This window comes from Lepidochelys kempii, chromosome 18 (assembly GCF_965140265.1).
Source record: "Lepidochelys kempii isolate rLepKem1 chromosome 18, rLepKem1.hap2, whole genome shotgun sequence".
NCBI classification, from domain to species: domain Eukaryota; kingdom Metazoa; phylum Chordata; order Testudines; family Cheloniidae; genus Lepidochelys; species Lepidochelys kempii.
The window spans coordinates 16,626,108-16,631,446 of NC_133273.1; the positions used below are offsets into that span (position 1 = coordinate 16,626,108).

At 42.9% G+C, this 5,339-nt stretch overlaps 1 non-coding gene across 1 annotated transcript; it reads right to left on the minus strand.

Moving 5' to 3' along the window:
* Positions 1-204: 204 nt before the first annotated feature.
* On the minus strand, positions 205-316 carry LOC140900269 (U6 spliceosomal RNA). Its single transcript, XR_012155601.1, has one exon. It is a non-coding gene; the product is annotated as a U6 spliceosomal RNA (small nuclear RNA).
* Positions 317-5,339: the final 5,023 nt, after the last annotated feature.

Here is a 5,339-nt window from a genome sequence, read left to right on the forward strand (position 1 = left end):
CAGACATAATGAGAAGCTCTAAGCTGGACTGTATGCACAGCGACACAGAGAGCCTTGAAGTATCAATGACACATTTTCTAGCAAACTTGCTAATAAAATGGAGAAACAAGAAAAAGGTTTGTGTGTGAAGGAGAATGCCAGCTGATCCTAGCTAAGGGAGGGAGTGATTGCTTTGCTGAGTGTAGTCTACACTGCAACGGAGATGACTTAGGTGTGGTCTTCTCCAAATTTGCTTGTCAACCTTGCGCAGGGGCCATACTTTTAATCTTCTCTGTATCGTTCCAATTTTAGTATATGTGCTGCTCCAGTGAGGCATTTTTGTCCATCTGGTCCCTTGTTTCATTCGGATGCAAATTGCCAGTGATATCTGAGCCTGGCCTTCGCCGCCATACTATCCATTCTCTAACAAGGCTTTCTTGAGACAGTGATTAAGCTAAAAGATAGGTCCTCTGTGTTGACAGCCCTATGATTTTTGCATCCTTCCCCCATCCGTTTTGCCTCTCATCTCACACTTCTACTCCCTCCTTTCTCAGCAGAAGCACAACTTTACCTTCCGCTTTCACCTGTGTGGGCATACAGATTTAGGATGAAGTGTGCTGTAGCCCACGAAAGCTTATGCTCTAATAAATTTATTAGTCTCTAAGGTGCCACAAGTACTCCTGTTCTTTTTGTGAATACAGACTAACATGGCTGCTACTCTGAAACCAGATTTAGGTCAGGCAGTGCCCTTCTTGTGTTGACCACTCAGGGGCTCCAGAGTTCAAGGCACATTGCCCTCTTTGTGTCCAGAAAAAGCCTGAAAACCCAGGAGGTGCTAGATAAAATGGGGGGGGGGAAGTTATGTGACATTTTATTTAGTGTATTGGCTTATTCCGCTCACCGTGTTTCTGAGAGCTTTCTGGGTGAACACCCTGACAAGTTGGTAGAGGCAAGTTACAAAACTAAGTGGGCAAAATGTATCTCAAGAGCCATTCCAGTGAGATGAATTTAACCCATTGTTATTTATCAGGATGTCTTTTCCCCAAAGTCTTTATTGTCTGGCTTGCAGCATTAACTTTCTTTGATAACAAGAAACAAAAGACCCTGCTTGGAGTGCAGCCAAAACAGTCCCTTCTCCTTTTGATGTCACACGCTGCTTCAGAGGATATGTTTTCCTCAAGCTTCCTGATTTACTCATGATCAACTAACTGGGTGTCCCCCTCCCCCACCCTTTTCTCATTACCCCCATCATTCTGCAACTGCTGGAGACTAGAGCAGGGATTTAACACTTTGCCTGCTGCTGCCTGCAAAAGGCATTTGGACCCTGTCAGGAATCATTATTATTTGCTTGAAAAAGTGTTCCTTTATGAAAAAGAATGAATAAAGCTTCTTCCCCCAGAGCAAGTTAGGATCAGATCTTGATTGTTATACTTAAAACTATGGGCCAAATCCTGAAAGGTTCTGAGCACCATCAACTGGAGTTCAGGGGGAACTGTGTGTGCTGAACTCATCGAAGGATCAAACTGGTATTTCTTGAGTAGTTTAGCATGTGTCATGTGTCAAGCCAGTCCTGGATTCCAATGTGCAGATGAACCAGAGAGAGGCAGCTTGGCTCAATGGATAAGGCACGGAGGCCTGGCAGTCAGGATGCCTGCATTCTATTCTGGGCTCTGCCTCAGAGTCACTTCCCCATCCCTTGCACCCTTTGTCTCGTCTACTTACATTCTAGGTTCATATTACCTATTTTTAAAAAGGGGAACAAAGAGGACTCAGAGAACTATAAACCAGCCAGCCTAATATCCATCAAGATACTGGAACAAATTATTAAGTAATCAGTTTGTAAGCACCTACAGGATAATAGGGTTATAAGGAATAACCAACACTGATTTGTCAAGAGCGAATGCCAGGCCAACCTAATTTCCTTCTTTGATAGGGTTATTGGCCTCGTGGCTGGGGAGAAGCTGTAGACATGAAGTATCTTGATTTTAGTAAGGCTTTTGACAGAGTCCCCGTGACATTCTCATAAGAAAACTAGGGAAATGTGATCTAGATGAAATTACTATATGGTGGGTGCAAAACTGGTTGAAAGACTCAGAGTAATTATCAGACTGGGGGTCATATCTAGTGGGGTCCTGCAGAGGTCTGTCCTGGGTCTGGTCTTATTCAATATTTTCATTAATGACTTGGATAATGGAGCGGAGAGTATGCTTATAAAATGTGTAGATGACACCAAGCTGTGAGGGGTTGCTAGCACATTGGAGGACAGGATTAGAATTCAAAATGACCTTGATAAATTGGAAAATTGGTCTGAAATCAACAAGATGAAATTCAGTAAAGACAAATACAAAGTACTACACTTACGAAGGGAAAATCAAATGCACAGCAATAGGGAATAACTGGCTAGGTGGTAGCATTGCAGAAAAGGATCGGGGGCTACAATGGATCACACCTGAATGTGAGTTGACAACGTGATGCAGGACAAGCAGTGGCGGCCCAAAACATTTTGGCACCTGAGGCAGGGAGCTCAAATGATGCCCCCATGCTCCTTCGCTTGGGCCAAAACTTTGAAACTCTGGGTCCTAGTGGCGCCCCCCCATAGTCTGGCACCTGAGGCGGCCGCCTCAGTTTGCTTCATGGTAAGGCCAGCCCTGAGGACAAGAAGTAATTGGCTTAGGTTTTAGTTAGATATTATGAAAAACTTTCTAACTCTAAGCTCTGGAATAGGCTTCCAAGGGAAGTTGTAGAATCCCCATAACTGGAGGTTTTAAAGAACAGGTTAGACAAACACCTGTCTGGGGTGATCTAGGTATATTTGGCCTCTTCTCAGCAGGGGAGGCTGTACTAGATGACCTCTTGAAGTCCCTTCCCGCCCTGATTCTATGAATTTGTGTATGTACAGTGCCTAGCATAACAGGGCCCTCTTCTTGATTGGAGCCACTAGGTGCTACTGGAATACATATAATAATAATAATTAATTAATAATTAATAAATAACCAGGTGGAACATTCCAAATGTAAAAGATATGGCTACTTCTAAACCTCTGCTATAACAGCATCATCACTTACAGACAGAACCCTGCCTCCACCACCGCTCCTTAGCACTGGCAGCTGTCACTTTATAACTGCCTCTTCTGTGCTAATAAGGCTTTGGAAGGCAGGTTCGTTAACACACTGACTGCCAGGGTGTGCTTTAACGAGCCTTTCTCAGCACTTCCTGTCTTATCTGGAGCACGATAAGCACAAAAGGTCCCCACAAAGTTGTTATAAATCATATTTTATTGATGCACTTTTTCATTTAAAAGGGCTGCCTGAGCTGCAATATGTTTGCCTTGGTTTGCTCTGGAGGAGGTGGCATTGTATAATGAGTGTGCTGCAAGGTTATTTTGCATCCTCATAGGTGATATGGGATTTGGTGATTCTTTGGGGATAGATTGAGGAAAGTGGCTTTAGCATGGGTTGAAACTGCCTGGCAATAACTTCACCAGCTCGTTGGTCTTGCCCCAAAGGGCATTTATTTCCATTTGTTGTAAATTTTAATAGATAACAGGAAGCAGGGTTTAGGAGGTTTGTAATTTGGGGATTAAAGCTGACAATGTTAAAAGGAAGGGTTACTGTTTACATAGCTGGTTCCCACAATGAACATTTGTGTGCCTCTTTGTGTGGGTGGAGGTATGACAGAAAGATATTGTGTTTTATTTTTTGTTATGAATGCTAAGAGGAAACTCAAAGGCAATGACATCTAATGCAATTCTAGGTTGCATCAGGCAAGGTATTTCCAGTAGAGATAGGGAAGTGTTACTGTCATAATAGAAGGCACTGGTGAGACCTCTTCTGGAATACTGTGTGCAATTCTGTTCTCCCAGGTTTAAGAAAGATGAATTCAAACTGGAACAGGTACAGAGAAAGGCTGCTAGGTTCTCCATTCCTCTGATCATCCTATCTTATGACAGGAGACTTAAGGAGCTTGGCTTGTTTAGCCTAACAAAACGAAGGCAGAGGGAAGATATGATTGCTCTCTATAAATACATCAGAGGGATAAACCCCAGGGAGAGAGAGGAGTTATTTGAGTTAAGGCACAAGAACACGTGGATATAAACTGGCCATCAGTAAGTTTAGGCTTGAAATTAGACAATGGTTTCTAACCATCAGAGGAGTGAAGTTCTGGAACAGTCTTCCAAGGGGAGTCAGGGTGGGGCAGTAAAAAACCTAACATGGTTTAAGACTTGAGCTTGATAAATGTATGGAAGGGATGGTATGATGAGATTGCCTACAAGAGCACGTGACTCATTCATGACTGGAGATAGGACACTAGAAGAGGTGGGCTCTGAGTTACTATAGAAAATTCTTTCCCAGGTATCTGACTGGTGGGTCTGATTCATATGCTCATGGGCTAACTGATCTCCCATATTTGCAGTCGGGAAGGAATTTTCCCCCAGGTCAGATTGGCAGAGACCCTGGCGGGTTTTCACCTTCCTCTGCAGCATAGGGCATGGGTCATTTGCTAGTTTGAACTAGAATAAATGGTGGATTCTTTGTAACTTGAAGTCTTTAAATCAAGATTTGAGGACTTCAGTAACTCAGGCAGCAGTCATGGGCCTACACAGGAGTGGGTGGGTGAGGTTTAGGGGTGCCAATCCTGCAGGATTGTCCTGGAGTCTCCAGGAATTAAAGATTATGTCACATAATGAAACCTCCAGGAATACATCCAACCAAAATTGGCAATCCTAGTGAGGTTCTGTGGTCTGCAATGTGCAGGAGGGCAGACTAGATTATCATGAAGGTTCCTTCTGACCTTAAAGTTTTTGAGTACAGAGTTCTATGGTCAAGTTATGATGGTTCCATTAGTCCTATATTTGTGGAAATTTTGTAAAAATGGTAAATTCCTGTATTCTCCTGTTTTATTTTGTAATCTCCTGCATCTTGATCAAATCTTGTTCTCCTGTGTACCTTAAACATTATAAGGAAAAAGTTATGTGTAGCTGTCACTGATGACATTTTCCAGGTATCAATATGGACCTGTTTCTGACCTCCTTTAAGGTGTGATCCAAAGCCCTTTGAAGACAATGAGAATCTTTCCATTGGCTTCAGTGGTGTTTGGATTAAGCCCTCACATGCAATTTATACTGATTGATTTCACTGGAGTTGCTCCTGTTATACCCTAGTGTCACTGAGATCAGAATCCAGCCCCATATGTTTTATTGCATTGCAAGAGCTATATGTTTCAATATGTGTGTCATGATATATAACAAATTCAATATCCATCCATTCCTAGCAGCATGCAACACTTAGAGACATATTTTTGGCACCAGCCACCATTTTTGCTAACCTGCTTTTTGGCATGCAACTGATGGTGCCCACAAA